The sequence below is a fragment of the Jaculus jaculus genome, chromosome 7 (assembly GCF_020740685.1).
Source record: "Jaculus jaculus isolate mJacJac1 chromosome 7, mJacJac1.mat.Y.cur, whole genome shotgun sequence".
Taxonomy (NCBI): Eukaryota; Metazoa; Chordata; class Mammalia; order Rodentia; family Dipodidae; genus Jaculus; species Jaculus jaculus.
The window spans coordinates 61,645,084-61,663,538 of record NC_059108.1 but is presented as its reverse complement, the minus strand read 5'-3'; positions in this window follow the sequence as shown (position 1 = coordinate 61,663,538).

The window sequence follows — 18,455 nt, the reverse complement described above, 5'->3', positions numbered from 1 at the left end:
GGATTAATATCTAGGATATAGAAAGAACTCAAAAAGTTAAATAATAAGGAATCAAAGCGAATCCAAAAATGGGCTATTGAGCTAAATAGAGAGTTCTCAAAGGAAGAAATACAAATGGCATATAAACATTTAAAAATGTTCTATGTCACTAGCCATCAGGGAAATGCAAATTCAAGCTGCATTGAGATTCCATCTCACTCCTGTCAGATAGGCTACCATCAGGAATATAAATGATCATAAGTTCTGGCAGGGATGTGGAAAAAGTGGAACCCTTCTACACTGTTGGTGGGAATGCAATCTGGTCCAGTCATTGTGGAAATCATTGTGGAGGTTCCTAAAACAGCTAAAGATTAATCTACCATATTACCCATCTATAGCACTCCTAGGCATATATCCTAAGGACTCATCTCATTTCCTTAGAAGTATGTGCTTAACCATGTTCATTGCTGCTCAACTTATAATAGCTGGGAAATGGAACCAGCCTAGATGTCCCTCAACTGATGAGTGGATAGTGAAGATATGGCACATTTATACAATGGAGTCCTACTCAGTGGTAAAGAAAAATGAAGTTATGGACTTTGCAAAAAATGGATGGATCTGGAAAGGATTATACTAAGTGAGGTAACCCAGGCCCAGAAAGCCAAGTGCCGCATGTTCTCTCTCATATGTGGATCCTAGCTACAGAAGATTGGGCTTCTGTGTGAGAAGGAAAAAACTCAGTAGCAGAGGTCATTAAGCTAAAAATGAGATACAAAGGGAAGAGAAAGGAAAGGAGGGGGGTACTTAATAGGTTGGTATTGTATATATGTAAGTAGAAGAATAGATTAATGGGGGTGGAAAGACCCAACGTAAGGTCAGAGGAGGAGATTGAGTAAAGGAAAAGTGGAGGGAGAGCTTAACAAAATCTAAGAGGATATAAATAAATTAAATGGAATCATTCGGTTTTGGACAATGGAATACTCAGGAGGCATAGATCGTTGCTAAAAAAATTTCAGTACAATGGATGGGATACCTCCAGTGAGTTGTTGGCCAGGGAGGTCCCTGATGCTCCCAAAATATTGTAGGCTATTGCTGAGGCCTTTGGTTTCCCAGCAGTAATTAATTGTAAGATCCTATTGGTGAATACCCCACATATTTGGGCTGCAAGGGCACTGAGAAATCCTGCTGGAGCTGAGCTGATAACCTCCTCCATGTAGACCAGCTGACAGAAAGCTGAAAGAAGCCATTCTACATGCAGTTCAATTCGAGAAAGATGCACAAACAGTGAAGATACTCAACAGTGGATTCTGCAAGTCTTATAATTGGCCAGCCAGGCCAAATGAGCCGACATGTGCAATAGTGGCACATCTGTCGTAGTGGAAACCAATTGCCCTCCAATTGGACTGGAGGTCCCCTTCAAGGGAGGGGATACATCCCTGATACTGAAAACTTAAAACAGGGATAGTCATGAGTCCTAGCTGTGTAACATCTACTGATGTCTGGATAAGTGTATGTACTATGCTTATCAAACTGCCCAGTAAGCTCTTCTCTTAATATTCATACCCTTATATTAATGCTACTCTCACTTTGGGTAGAGAATCTTCTCTTTTCAGATGGCAATGACCTTGGGATGACTCAGAAGGTATCATTGTGTTGGAAAGAAATGACTGGAGTACTGAGTAACATCTCAATCACACCTTCCAAGGCTCAGGGTCTAATATGGAAGGGGTGGCGGAATGAATGTAAGAGCCAAAGGAAGGGTAGGACTCATTACAATGTGCTCCCTCCATACACAAAATGGCCTTGATATCCATGACCTCGTAGTGCCTGACACTACCTACACAAGACCATCAAAAGGGGAGGGAAAAATCATGACATCAAAATAAACAGAGGCTGATTGATATTGGGAAGGGATATGATGGAGAATGGAATTTCAAAGGGGAGAAGGGGGGAAGGGAGGGTATTACCATGGGATATTTTTTATAATCTTGGAAAATGTTTAAAAATATTGAGACAAAATAAAATTAAATTAAATTTAAAAAAGAAAGTTTATAAAAGTAAAGCACACCAGAAGACTGTTTTTATCATTTAAAATATGATCTGCAGTGTCACTTTATAAAATAGTCAGTGTATGCAGAATGAATAGTGGTTTATATTTCTATTTTGAAGCCCAAGAAAGCACTAACTTTTAAAGTGTCATTTGTCTTATTTTATCTCATGAACTTAACAAATAAATTCAGACTTGTTTTATCTTTCCATTAGAGCACCTGCATTTTAATGCTGCCTTCATTGTAAATGGCTTTGATTCAGAAAAGTCTGTGATTGGGTAAGTTCGCTGAGAATGATCTGTTCCAGGTTCAACCATTTTTCCTCAAATTTCTTTATGTCATTTTTTCTTACTGCTGTATAGAATTCCATTTTGTAGATATACCACATCTTTGTTATCCATTCTTCTAATGATGGACATCTGGGTTGATTCCAGCTTTTAGCTATTACGAATTGTGCTGCTACAAACATAGTTGAGCAAATCTCTCTGGCTTTTGGTTTGAAGGTTTTAGGGTAGAAAAGTCAGTCCTGCTTTACTTTTAATCACCATGTCTCAAGCTTTAACCTCAAGTGGTTCTAGGGATCAGGCAAGTAGAACAGTATAGATTGGCATCTACTTAACTGTGGGCCAGGAAAAAGCTGCAGCTGATATTAGTTTCAGTCATTTACTAGTATTAGTAAATGAAGGCATAAGATGTAGTTGGTTGTTTTAAATGTAAAAGATAAATATCTATATTTAAAACTGTATGATTAATATGTACATATTTAAACTTTAAATGTACTATTAGTTCTGAGAAAATATGTTAAGTTTGCTCTCAGAGAAATCAGTTTGTAGTATCTTCTGTAAGTTGGTACCTGTACCTATCTCAGCCTCTCACAAAGTGTTAACTTCCTAGGAGCTACCAGTATTTATGATGCAGTAGTACATATTAGAATTTAAGTGCATTCACATCAATTGATGGATGGCTTATTCCAAACTGGAGACCTTGCCCTAACAGCCCAGGTTGATTATGAAAAACAGGCTGATGTATAAGCAAGGTGTTTAACATTTCCTTAACTAATTAAAATAATTTTACCTAAATTTTCTCTTAACATTCTAAAAATTAACAAATATAAAAGCTAATGATCTTTGTGTGGAAATATGGGTAATGAATGTTATGGATAGGCTCTGAATAAAATTTACCCAATTCCAAACTTAGATGTGTAACCACTGTGCTTTAAATCTATTTGTAATGTTCAAATCTTATAATATTTTAGCCAAATTATTCAATCTAACCTGTTCTTACTTTGAATTTAACAATTTTATGGTTAGATGGTGTAGTGACTTCTTAATAGCAACTTCATCTAATGCTAAAGGAACTAGGAACTGGCTTTGTATCCATAACTAAAAGATAAAGTCGTGACATAGTAAGTCCCTTAAACTGGGTGCGGGGGGGAATTAAAGGGACATCAGGAACATATATTCTGACTTGGAAACTTTCAAGTGATCACTGGATTTTAATATAGTTCCAAACACATGATTTCCTTATTTAGAATCTAAATTCATGAACCATTCTTTTGTTTGTCTGCAATTGATCCTTCACAGCTGGTATGGATCAGATTTGTCTTTTGCTCTGGCTGTGCTTTTGAAGATTGAATTTTCTACGTTTGTTGACAGCAGCATAAAATTAAAATTTGTTCTGAGGCACTCCATATTTTATAATTATTGTTAGGTTTACCCTCATATTAAACTCCATTCACAATTTATAGATATTTTAAATTTTATTATACCACAAATAGTATATATCATATATTTGTATGTTTTTAAGAATTCCTAATAGTATGCTCAGTGGGAGGGAATTCATTCCTGGTACTGAAAACCAAGTCAGAAGCCTATGGCTTGGAATGTCATAGACCCTAGAGAGAAGCATCCACTGTGCCTTGGCTAAAAGGGGGGCAATGCCTATCAAAAAGTCTTTCAAATTTCTATCTTTGTCCCACTTTATCCATTTAGCTCTCAGTCATGGTTAGATAATTTGCTACTTAGAGTTTGTGAATCTTGGGAATACCCAAGATCCAGCAGAATTACAAGAAAAGAATGCTAATTGGCTATCTTGAGTCATTTCTTATAACTTCATTTTTCTTTACCGCTGAGTAGAACTCCATTGTATAAATGTGCCATATCTTCACTATCCACTCATCAGTTGAGGGACATCTAGGCTGGTTCCATTTCCCAGCTATTATAAGTTGAGCAGCAATGAACATGGTTAAGCACATACTTCTAAGGAAATGAGATGAGTCCTTAGGATATATGCCTAGGAGTGCTATAGATGGGTAATATGGTAGATTAATCTTTAGCTGTTTTAGGAACCTCCACAATGATTTCCACAATGACTGGACCAGATTGCATTCCCACCAACAGTGTAGAAGGGTTCCACTTTTTCCACATCCCTGCCAGAACTTATGATCATTTATATTCCTGATGGTAGCCTATCTGACAGGAGTGAGATGGAATCTCAATGCAGCTTGAATTTGCATTTCCCTGATGGCTAGTGACATAGAACATTTTTAAATGTTTATATGCCATTCGTATTTCTTCCTTTGAGAACTCTCTATTTAGCTCAATAGCCCATTTTTGGATTCGCTTTGATTCCTTATTATTTAACTTTTTGAGTTCTTTCTATATCCTAGATATTAATCCTCTATCAGATATCTAGCTGGCGAAGATTTTTTCCCACTCTGTAGGTTGTCTCTTTGCTTTGTTCACTGTGTACTTTGCAATGCAAAATCTTTGTAATTTCATGAGGTTCCAGTGGTTAATCTGTGGTTTTATTGCCTGAGCAATTGGGGTTGTATTCAGAAAGTCTTTCCCAAGACCAATATGTTGAAGGGTTTCCCCTACTTTTTCCTCTAGCAGTTTTAGAGTTTGTGGTCTGATGTTAAGGTCTTTAATCCATTTGGACTTAATTCTTGTGCACGGAGAGAGAGAAGAATCTATTTTCATCCTTCTACACATACATATAGAATGTTCCCAACACCATTTGCAGAAGAGGCTGCCTTTTCTCCAATGAATATTTTTGGCATTTTGATCGAATATCAGGTGGCTATAGCTACCTGGACTTACATCTGGGTCCTCTATTGTGTTCCATTGATCTACATGTCTGCTTTTGTGCCAGCACCATTCTGTTTTTGTTACTATGGCTCTGTAGTACAGGTTAAAATCAAGTTTGAGTCACTCCTCTTTACATCTGCCAGGACATCAAGGGAGTGGTAGATCAAACAAGAGCTTTTCACTCATGGCTAGCCTGAGAACTTTCTTCATGGAGTTAGAGGTAGACACTGAGGAGACACAAAATCCATCAACATAAAAAATTAGAGGATTCCAAAAGTTTAGCACTAAACTCTAACAAAACATACTAAAGTAAATATTTTCTCCAAGGCTCATAGGACATCGCAGAAAAGAAAGCAGGTAGAATGTATGAGCCACAGCATGGGAAGGTATAATCTGAGGCATTGATACCCCAAATAGAGATAGTCTGGAGCAATCATCATCTCGCAGTGTTTACCTATAAGCCCACTGGGTAGGGTCCTAGGTGGAATACGGGTAGGGGGTTAGTGACATAAGGGTATAACCTGAGGAGAATATGACCAAATTATAATATGTTCATATACTAAAGATATTAAAGCTCTCAATAATAGAAAGAACCAGAAGTTAATATTTTTTTCTTGGGTTTGAGAGAGGGCTTATCAGTTAAGGTGCTTGTTTACAAAGCCAAAGGACCCAGGTTAATTGCCCCAGGACCTACATAAACCAGATGCACAAGGTAGCACATGTGTTTGGAGTTTATTTGCAGTGGCTAGAGACCCTGGTGCATCCATTCTCTCTTTATCTGCCTCTCTCTCTCCCCTAAATAAATAGATAAAATAAATAAAAAAAAAATTCTGGTTGGGTATGGTGGTGCTGTAATTTCTAGTCCAGCTTGAGACCCAATTTCAGGTCATCACAGGCTAGAGCAAGACTCTACCTCAAAAAATAAGTGAACAAATAAATAAAAGACTCTAAGATTTATATTTGATTATTTTTAGTCTAGTTCATTTTCAATGGTATTATGACATTTGCTCATATTTTTAGACTTTAAAATTGCTTTTAATCTATTACACATTTTCCATCTGATAATATAGGTCTTGTAGTATTTGGTGATCTGGGCTTGAATCTGCTGTTAAGGCTATGTTTCTATATTTGTCTAATAGTGTATTTTTTTTTTCCATGGAAGATTAATAATCTTCAGATAAAGTTTCTTCATCTGCACTGCCACTGAGTTTCATTAGAGAAGGTTTGCATTTGTTCACACAATCACTGGAGGGCGCTGGTACCTGGGTCCATTTTTTGTTTTAATTTTTTTTGTTCATTTTTATTTATTTATTTGAGAGCAACAGACAGAGAGATAAAGAGGTAGATAGAGAGAGACAGAAAAACAAAATGGGCACACCAGGGCCTGTAGCCACTGTAAACGAACTCCAGATGCATGCGTCCCCTTGTACATCTGACGAAGGTGGGTCCTGGAGACTTAAGCCTTGAACTGGGGTTCTTAGGCTTCACAGGCAAGCACCTAACCACTAAACCATCTCTCTAGCTCAGGCCATTTTACATTCAGATCTAAATTTGAAGTTGTGCTCTGATTTCACAATTAGCATTAATTCAAAATGTAAAACTATAAGCTGTTAGCCTTAACTACTCTCTGAAGAGAGATTTTTTTCCGTGTGGAGTAAGACTAGGACCTGAAGTAAGGTGAGACACTTCAGGCACAATGTTAGAGAACTCTCTAGAAGGATTCTGAGGCATATTGTCTTCATAAGAGAATGATAAGATATTTGCTATTACTAACACGAGCCATTTGACATGGTCCTGTTACTCAAACATCCCTTCTCTGCACCCTAAGTAAGACTTATGCCAGATCTACTACTTTAATTTTGACTCTAAATGCAAACCTGTTTTAGCAACTACATTCAGTTTAAGGTTTCTCTTACTACGTTAATTTTACTTTATAGATCCTACTTTTTATAAATCTGAATTATAAAAGATAATATTTTAACTGCTATTTCATTTTTTAATTAAAACTTCTTTTCAGACTACCTAGTATGCCATATTGCCACAATGGAAATCATGTTTTTTTTTTTTTCCTGTAAAACTTATTTTAAAACATGTTCTCAAAGTCATTGTTTAAGCATTATAGATAAATACCATTATATATTTTCTGTATTAGCTAATTCTCGTTGTGTGACCAAATACCTGACAAAAATCAGCTTCTGGAAAGAAGGCTTTATTTCTGCTTACAATTTGAGGGTACAGTCCTTCCTGATGCCAAGCCATGGAGGCAGGACAGTGAGCCAGCTTGTCACAGTTTGTGCACAACAAGGAAGCAAAGTGTGACAAATGCTGCTGCTTACCTTTTTCCTTGTTCTCTGTATGGAAAGAAAACCCATGGAATTATGAATGTTACCACGGTTACAGCAGTTCCTCCCTGCTCCATTAACCTCATTTGGAAAATCCTTCACAGGCATCCGTAGAGATTTGTTTTGGTGTTTATTCTAAGTTCTGTCAAGTTGAAAACAAGAGATTAACCATCACAATTGGTATATGACTAGAAATATAATTTGAATGTAATGAGCAAGAAGTATACTGAATACTGTTTCTCACAAAGATCAGGCCAACAAAAATCAGTGTACGAATGAAACCACCTGCTTGAAAACTATTCTTAAAAGTAATAGGGTGAAAAGTAATTCTTCCATTTGTTACCTGAAATGAATATGTAAATATATTTTAATGTGCATATATATTAAAAATTAATATTTTCTAGGAAAAATGTGTTGGGTATGTATAAATGTGAGTAATTCCAGGTACCCTAAATTTTTGAGCAACAATTTTATAATAGCCTCATGTATATGTCCATACCACTGAAGTAAACCTGTCCTGGTGACTTACCTGCATAAATCATGAAGCTTCATGAAGTAAATGAACCCTTCATAATTTGCACGGCATTATTTGCCATCCAGAAACTAGTGCTCTACCGACCTTCTGACTTATTCTAATATGTGAGTCATGAATTACTGATATGCTGATATCTATGTCAAACTAATATTTCAGACAGGGAAAAGCCAGAAACATGGGTTGCCTAATTAAAAGAAGCAGATATTGCAAACCAATAAATTTTAAAGGATACTGTGGTTCTAAATAGTTTCCTGGACACAAGTAAGTCCTAAAAAATTTCATCACCCTTTGAGACCATCAGAAAACATTGGCAGCAAGAAAATCTATTTCAGCCAAGGGTTGTGGGGCATACCTGCAATCCCAGTACTCAAACAAGGAATTCAGCAGGATCAGAAGCTCAAGGCTGGCTGGGTTACACAGTAAGCTTGGAGCCAGCCTGGGTTATATGAGATCCTATATTAAAAGAAAAAGAAGGAGGAGTAGGAAGAGAAGAAGAAAGAAAAATCCATCTCATTTTTGTCCAAATGCAAAATATGGAATCATCTTTCTTTTTTTACTTGCAGATGTTTCCATCCATGCTGACAAGCACATGCACATTTAATTTCCTTGGGTAATAAACTAATGCATCCTGTTTGAAGAAGGAACCTTTAATTAAATCAACATTAAAAGTTCACTGAACCACCACCTGAGACACAAATCTTGCAAAAGGCTTTCAGTCTCCTTCAGGGAATAAATCTAGTTCTAGTGAAAGAACAACAAGACTCATACTATGACCTATTTCACCAGGGTGAGGAGCATTTAGGAGACCCACACTTAACTTGGAAAGAAGCAGGTCAGAGGTTCACATTTCACCAGTGTAGGGACAGATACAAGACCACACTCTACCAGGGTGAGGATCCACACTTCCACTGTTTTTTGCTTGTTGTTACTTTTAGGAAGTTAGTGCATGAGTAACTCTATGGTGACCCAAGCCTTCAGTCCAAGCAAAGGATTAGTGCAATTCATGCAAAGATTGAATCAACATGAAAAATTGTCCATGCTGAGTTCTATTAAAAAGTGCTGTAGAATGAGATTTGTTACTAATCACAAGGCAGAATTAAAATATCTGGAGATGAGAAAATAGTAGACAAAATAATAAAAACTATTTTAATTATTAAATGAGTGTCATAAATTATATGGTGCTTATTTTTGCCATAATGAAATACCGAAAACAAAAACATGGTCTATTCACTATAATTTAATATTTTGTAATATAATTTTTAAAATGGTACTAATTATTGTACTGCTAATTCTCTTAAGTCACCAATATTTTTGATATAGATGTGCTAGTTTTGTGAAACAGTGCTTATGTTGACAGGAGAACTAGAAGGTCTCTTACAGAGACCATTTTATCAGTGCCTAATGATGCTAAATGATGAAATGCTCCAAACTTACCTTAACAATCAAGGTCAGGATTGTTCATTATCCTCCATGCACTTTTACTTTTGAGGTTTTAGTTAACTGATTACCTGGCATTATTTGCAAAGACTCTGCAAATTTTAGGTCAGATATAACAGGCAATTTTTCCTTGTTATTTGAAAACCAAACAAATTTAACAATTTTTCAAGTTTGTAGAAACTTACATTGTAAATATCACTTTTCTAAAAGAGTGGAATGATGGCTTGCTTTAGGAGATTAAAGGCAAGAGTAATAGTTTGTCCTAAGACTTTTGATACATGGCAAAAAACAAGTATTGTCTTGTTATAGATATCTATTGTCCATCTATCAATTATCTATCTATAATCTATCTATCTATGTATGCTTGTATGTATCTATCTGTCTGTCATCTATCTTCTATCATCCATCATCTATAATCCACCATGCTTGGATGAATATCCAACCAAGCACAGTTGTAGAACTCTGTAGAGAAGGAAGGGATTTATTTCAGGCTTAAAGATCAAGGAGAAGCTCCTTTAATGGTGGAAGAAGCTGGCTCCCATTCACATATCCAAACAGAGAGAAAAACCACCATCAGCTAGCCAACAGCACAAAGTAGCAAGCAAGGACTAGTCCAGAGCTGAGAATACTCTTGTACACTTTTGGGCTGGAATTAACATTTGCTCCCAATGACACCTTAGGGCTAGACTCCAGGATCTTTCCCCTAGTGAAACCTATTCTATCCAGAAAGGTGGAGATAGAAGTTACAAGTTTAATTTTAACAACGAGGTCAATGGCAGACATAAATTCAAACTACTACAGTCACCTATAAATCTCTAATTCAATATCTTCTATCACTTGTCCAACATTTAATTTATTAATATTGTTGAGTTATTTAAATAAAGTTTTGTCACAGGGAGATTTGCTCAACCATGCTTATAGCAGTTCAATTCACAATAGCTAAAGCTAGAATTAACCCAGATGTCCATCACTAGAAGAGTGGGTAACTAAGATGTGGCATATCTACACAATGGAATTCTACACAGTAGTAAGAAAGAATGACACAATGAAATTTGAAGAGAAATAGTTGAACCTGGAACAGATCATTTTCAGTGAACTTACCCAATAACAGAATGGTAATCACTGCATAGTCTCACTCATCTATAGCACCTAACCTGAATCTACCCAAAATGCTTACATACCCAGCAAGCATCTTGAGGATTAGACAATAGGGTGGGTGGAGAGGGAAGGGAGAGAAAGCAGTGGGTGGGGGACACAAATCTAGACCCAAATGACAATGATACCATAAAACTCTACATCCTAAAAGGCAGACCAAATGGTTGAACCTTCACCAGGCCCTTAGAGGGAAACCTGAGTCACAAGGCACTGGAGAATGTATGGTGAAGACTGACCTTAATCTTCTACAGCTTCTCTCTCTCTCTCTTTTATATTAATTATCTTTTTCTTCCTTGTCTTAGTGGGCAAGCTCCCAGAACCAGCATGTGGCTATCATCCACAATGAACATTTGATCAGAAAGACCTACAAGGTTTCCTAAAAGAAAGACAGATTTCTGTCAGAGTACTTGATGACTCACCAAAGGTTAGTGGTAAGGCCCTACTGCTGAAGACACCATATGCAGTTGACACGTAACATGGAGTGACATGGCTGGAATCAGATAGGCAGCATGTCTAGTACAAGAAGGTGCTTACATGGGCAACTAGGGGAAAATGACCAATATCTGTCCAAGCAACTCATGGTCTAACCTACTTAACAGCAAACAACCTGTTGTGATGCTCACACAAGTGCAATAGTGCCACAAAGCCATGGTGCGAAATCGACTGCTCTTGATTTGGCTAACTGATCCTCTCAGTAGAACAGGCCCATAGCTGGAGCTGGGAAACAACTCACAACCATATCCAAACATGAGCCTGCTCTCCATTATCAATCTACTATCAATCATGGGCTACAAGAGGGCCTACACCTATTAAAGTCTCTATAACAAATTAAGGGTTATCCCATTTTTCTAGTGCAAACTTTACTCTCTGTTGGAGAATCTGCTTCTCTTTTTCAGATACACACAGATTCTAAGGAGTAAGGGTCCCAGCTGAAACTAAGAATAATTGGTGAAACAAGCAAGGGTGCTGTTTTCTTGATGAACCTAGTACCACCACAAGGGTGAACAATCAACTCCTACCAAATCAGATATCTAGAGACACAGAGCTTCCCAACACCTCATCACTGAAGCAGACCAAAAATGAACCCAACATGGCTCAGGGAAATTTTGTGGAAGAGAGGGTGGAAAAAATGTCAGAGCCATATGTTGGGTCATAATATGCAGAGGCATTTCCTCCTACCCATAACTGAGGGCTAACTCCACAATGCATGACCCATATACCTCAACAAGGAGGGGCCTGGGGGAGGGAGTAGGACATGGATGATGCAAACAATGGTACCAACTTGACTGTATTCACTGAGTACAAAACTAATTAATAAAAAATATAAATTTTGTCACATACATTAATTTCACAAGAATAAAATTATTAGTTGGAAAGAAACTAATCATGTTTCACATTTGATGCACTATCTATGGTATATATTAAAAGATCATTAGAAACAAGTTTATTTTTTAAGGTTTTAAAAATTAACTAAGATATTGCTTAAAATAAGTATGCCCTAGTTGTCTCTTATTATTCTAGTAACAATGGGTCACAAAGAAGTCATTAGGGTAAGAAGAAAATGTTCAATAATAAATCAGTTGGACACTGAAGAATCTTAAAAATTTATTTGTGTATATTTTATTTATTTATCTGACAGAACAGAGAGAGAGACAGATTATATATACATATATAAATACATATATGGGAGAGAGAGAGAGAGAGAGAGAGAGATAGAGCATATCAGGCTCTCTTGCCACTGAAAATGAAATCCAGATGCATGTGTCACTTTGCACAGCCATATTTATGTGTGTGCTGGGGAATTGAGCCCAGGCCTTCTACTTTTCATATTAGTGCCTTTAACCACTGAACTCTCAGTGGTAGTTTGATTTTAATGTTCCCATAAACATATTTGTTCTGAATTCTAGTTTTCCAGATGATGGCAATTTGAGTATTAGATCCTCCTGGAGGCAGTGCATTGTTGGGGACAGGGTTAAGGATTTTATAGCCAGTTTCCACTTGCCAGTGTTTGGCACACTCTCCTGTTGCTGTTGTCCACTTTATGCCGGTAAGGAGTTGATGTACACCCTTTCTTCATGCCATTATTTTTCTCTGGCATCATGGAACTTCCCCTCAAGTTGTAAGTGAAAATAATCCCTTTCCTCCCACAGACTGCTTTTGTTGGGTTCTTTGTGCATCAACTCAAAAATGACTGTAACAGCAAAATTAGTACCAGAGGTGTGGGACTGTTGCTCCTAGAAACCTGATTCTATGACTTTGACCATCAGGAACTTCTTTGTAGGAGGAATGTCTATAAGTTTGAAATTTTGGCCTAAGAGATGTCTTACAGTGCTTGATACACTATTCTGGTCTGAGTTGAAAGAGCTGAATAAGGTAAAAGCTATGGAATATGAAGTTGGGCTTATGAGGGTGAGAAAGAGCTTTGCCTGGAATGGCATAAATGCAGTTTGTGTGAGAAGTTTCCTTTATGCCCATGTCCTGAGAACTTTTGAAAGGTTGCACTGTGTAGGAATTGACTGCTGTGAACAGATGGGTATTGCACAGGAAAAAATGATATCTTTGTGCTGAAACTGCTGATGAATCAGCTTTTGATTGTATGAGATTTTACAACCATTGAAATTGGGCCGGCTAACCTGAATTGGGACAACAGGAAGAATACAGACTCTATGGAAGGGGCATGGATGCTAAAGGAGTGTCTTGTTCTTCAATGTCTGCTTTATCCCCCTGTGGATTAACATGTTGGGAGGCCACCTGGTATTATAAAATATACAAATGCAGGAAAGAGAGGGTCATTGAACTTTCAACATGGTTTGTACATTGGAAATGGCTATAGGCAGTGTGAAGCAGACTTGTTGTATTACTTGGATGGAGGTAGATCTGGAGTTTCTAGCCAATGATATGAAAAGTGATGGAGCTTTGCCTGAGTTCCTGAAGCATGCTTGCTTGAGCTGCTGGTGGTTGTTTTACTCTCTTGGTGTCAACTTGTGAAGGTGGGCCAGCTTCTTCTGCCATTATGGATCTTCCCCTAAATCAGTAAACTTCAACGAATCCCTTCCCCTTATATATTGTGCCTGGTTTAGAACTTCTTCCCAGAAACTGAAGCTGACTGCAACAGAATTGGTATCAGAAGTGGGGTGTTAATGAGATGAATCTGGCCATGTGGATTTTGTTCTTTTGGAACTTGTGTGCTGGAGGAATGAGAAATTTGGTGCCTGCAAATGAAGATGCCTTCTGGAGGGGTAAACCAAATGTTATGTATTATTCTGATGAAAGTTTGAAAATACTAAATGCAGAGAGAATTTTACTAGGAGGCTTGACTTATGAACTTTATGATATGAAGGAAAGACTGCAGAAGACTTTTGTGTAACTGAGCTACTGGCATAAAGGCTGGATAAATTGTGTGACCCATGTCCAGAGAATTTGATCAAATTTAATTTTATAATGGACTGATACACTTGGCTAAAGATATTGGACTGATAAATTTAAGATTTAAAGTTGGAAAAACTCAAGCAAGTTAAAATTATAGTCACTAAAATGGGTTTTAAGTTACTGAAACTGCTATTGTCAATCACATTAGCAATCTTAAGTAAGATGGCTGAACTGCTTTGTATTAAAACAATGGAAAGAATGCCTGAGGTGATTTAACCCCAGAAACACTAAATGGTAGTAATACTACCTTTTGATAGGAGATCTGGAAAGAAGGAAACTACTCTTTAAGGTCACATTTTAATTGTATGAATTATGAATATGGCTGTGTCCTGAACACCTGGTATTGGTTTTGAAAGCATGAGAAATGCATGGAGTCAGTCATGAAATACACATGGTTCCAGGAGCTACTGCTGAGATGTGGCATATAGGCAGTGCATGATGACCCTGATAGAGACCAGTGAAGCCATTGGAAGATGGACCAATGGGTTGCATAGATACCTGAAATGTTTTTGATATACCATGACTGTGTAAGGGCTACCATGCTATTCAGCCTAGCTGGAGGGTTGAAATTGGGAATTTTGTAAACTTTCAGTCACTGGTTATGATATCAGACTTGAACTACAGATGTTTAATGTTTTCTTCATGGTTATTGAATTTGCATTTTTCTATTATCACTTTGCGATGCCTTGTAGCAGTTGGAAATGTTTACTCTGTACCTTTATATATTGAAATTATATATCATTTTTGATTTTATAGGACTCACAGCTAAGAGGCAATCTGAAATCTCAGAAGAGACTTTGTAACTATCTTAACTTGGTAAAGTCTATGGGAACATTTGAGGTTTGACTAAACACAATTTATAATGTAGATGTAGAATGTGATGCTTTGAACGGATGTTCCCCAATAGATTCAGTTTTAGTAAAGCTTTAGATCTCCAACTGCCTGAATTGAGGTGAGACTGGGGATGGGTCCTAGGGTCCAGTTCTAAGAAGTGAGGTGTATCTGGGATTTACAGCCAAAGATATAAAATGTGAAGGAGCTGAATTCTTTAAATGTGCTTGCTTATGCTGGTGGAGGTTGTTTTTCTCTCTTATCATGGACCTGTGAAAGTGGGGCAGCTTTGGCCATTATGAAAGTTCCCATGTTCTGTAAGCCTCAATAAATCCCTTTCTCCTGTATATAGACTATGCTGGTTTGGATATTCATCACAGCAAGTGAAGCTAACTGTGACACATAGTTATTGAATGTTTATAAAATTGATATAATGAATTCATGTGATGAGTTTTTCTTAGTAAGAATTATTTTAAACTACAAGTGCAATTTATTGTAGATATATAACTATTGTCTTGAATAAACTTGATATTTTGTACTTTTATTATTATAATAAGTGTAATAAGAAAGCTGCAAATGGACTTCAGCTGTGGTAGGTATTATTTATGTAATATTTGTATTTATATGCAGTGGTTCTTTGGTCTAAAAATGTAGCTTTCCTTTTTTTGTTAAGAGTATACTTTGTATAAACACATCATGTGTTGGTACCATCATTTCCTTCATTCCTGCCCCCAATCTGCTGAGGGGCCATCTCATTGGGGTTTCTTTCCCCATGGGGTTGTGGGTTATGCATTAGGATAGCAGAATTCAGTCATTAGGGTGGGTACCTCTTATAATCTTTTTGCCCCTCTTCTGCAAAATTTCCTGAGCTGTCATGGATTTATTTTAAATCAACCTCAGTGTTAAGCTCTCAGGAGCTTCTGAATTTCTGCTTTGATATGTGTTGAGTATTCTCAGGATCTGTCTTCATTAACCTTGCACAGAAAGTTAGGTTCACCATGGAGGCAGTACTCTTGTTCATCTCATCAAATCCTCTATGATTTCACCTGGGTCTTGACTGAAGTAAAAAGAATGGCTCTTTCTTTGTTTCTCAATACATCTGTAAAAGAAGAATGGATTTTCCAATAAAGAATGAAATCAGCATAAGTTGAATGGGATAAGCATTATTAATTCAGAGAGGTTTTGATGGATGTGGCCCATCTTTTGTCCAAAGACTAGTGGGGACTTGATATTGAAGATGATAATCTTGGTCTCCATGGGATTCTCACCTGGATCCCTGTTCCTACAATGGGTTCCTTTACATTGAGAAGATCTCTTGGACAATCAGAAAGTCATTAGTTACCCACCAAGGCTGAGTACCACCATTGCACAGGTGTTTATGTCTTGTCAGACTGGTTGGTTTTGATAAGCTCTGACCCCTACTTGTTCACAATGTTGTTGCCCACTTTCCCCCAGAACTGATTTAGCACTTTCTAGCAGTAAATGGGCTAACCATGGGACTGGCTTCCTTCCAGATTCCACGAGGGTCTTTTGATGTTTTGTATTGACAAAATGTGATGTTGTCAGCAATAGAGTCTTATCTTTTACCTCAGACAGGTAATCAAGTGCTTTGACAGAAGCCTGCCTTGTTTTGGGGATCTTGTATATTGTCTAATCATCACCTCAATGTGAATAGTAACAATTTTCTGGGAGTAGAAGTTATAGGCCAGAGCCAAATATTATTTTTTTATTAGATATGGACATATTTTGTATGTAAACAACACATGTTGGTACCATCCTTTCCCTCCTCCCTGCCCTTTTCTGAAGAGGTCTTCCTCATTGGGGATGCAGGCCAATCGCATGGGGGTTGTGGGTCATACAATATCTGGGAGAAGCAATATCTCTGTGCAAAATGTCCCAAATTGTGGCTACAGTAATCTTTCTTCCCTCCCTTCTGCAAAATTCTCCGAGACATACTGAGAGAATTTTAAGTCTACTCCAGTGATGGTCACATAGCAGCCTCTGGTTTGGTAGGTGTTGAGTGTCCTCAGTGTTTATTTCCTTCATACTTGTGCTGATACCAGATTCACTAAGAAAGTAGCATTCTTGCTCATTTCCCTAATTCCTCTGTGATTTTAGCTGGGGGCCAGTGTGGAGTTCACTAGGTTGTTTATTTCCTCAGGTCCAGCACCTATCTGAAAAAGAGAAGCAGATTCTCCAATAGAAAGTGAAACCAGCACCTGTTAAATAGGATAACCATTATTAATTTAGACAGAGTTTAAAGGGTGTAGACTCTCTTATAGTCTAAGATTAATGGGAGCTTGATGAGGGAAAGCAGAAACATTATCAGGATTTGATTCTGACTTGTTTGCCTGTTCCTGATATGATTTACTTTCACTGAGTGGATCTGTCAGCCAATCCAAGGGCAGTGGGTTGTACATCATGGCTGTATGCCAGTACTGCACTTGTGTGAGCATCACATCAGGTTGTTTGTTTATGAGTCACTTACATTTTGAGTGGCTCAGACAAATATTGGCCACTTTCCCCTGGTAGCTTATGTAGCACCTTCCAGCACTAGATGGGCTAATTGTCTGTGGCCTAGTGCTCTTCCAGATTCCAACTAGGTTTCTTCATGGTCCATGCCAACAGCATATGGTGTCTTCAGCAGTAGGGTCTTACCATTAACCTCTGGTGGGTAATCAAGTGCTCTGACAGAAGACTGTCTTGTTTGTTTTGAGAGATCTAGTAGGTATTTATCATCAACAGCTCATTGTGGATGTAAACCACATCCTGATACAGGGAATTACAGGCCAACACCAAGGGAAAAGAAAAGAGAAAAAGAGAAAAAAGAAAAACAAGATAAATTTAAGGTTAGGCTTCATCTCACCCTATACAAAGCCCTTTGATTCAGGTGCTCTCCTTAAGCGCCTCTTGAGGGTTCCAGTTTTTAGTTTGATTCCAGGATTTAGGATTCTATGGTACCAGTTCAATTTGGATTCAGGTTTTTGACCATCAATGAAAATTGCTAAAGGAAATCACAAACCGATAAATAAACTCATCCCACCAAGACATAAACATTCCTGTGCAATAATTTTGTTTTTATATTTGAGGTACACTTATTATATATTGCTTCTTTTGATCACTTATACATTAGTTTATCAGTTTTTAATTTTATTTCAGTTAATATTATTACACTTTACTTACTTCCCAATTCTAAGTAACAAAAATCCTAGCATACACTATGCCACCTTTACTCATTTTTCCACTGATAACTATTAAAGTTAAAGAGACCACTGTTGGTAATTTGGTACTATGACATTAGCATAGCAGGCATATCCACCAGCTTATGTCATTCCTGCCATTAGTATTCAACTCTGAATGTAATGTAAAGGCCTCACCAGACACCTTGATCTCCAAGGTAAGTATATAACTTTTGAGCTACCTAAAATCACAGCTACTAAAGGAAATTGAAAATCCAAGCAATGAAATAAGCTGAGATGTAAAAGTCCTAATGAATAAACATAAGAAACAAACATCAAGGCAACAAAACTCCTTCAAAAATTATGAATTTCAAGCCGGGCGTGGTGGCGCACGCCTTTAATCCCAGCACTCGGGAGGGAGAGGTAGGTAG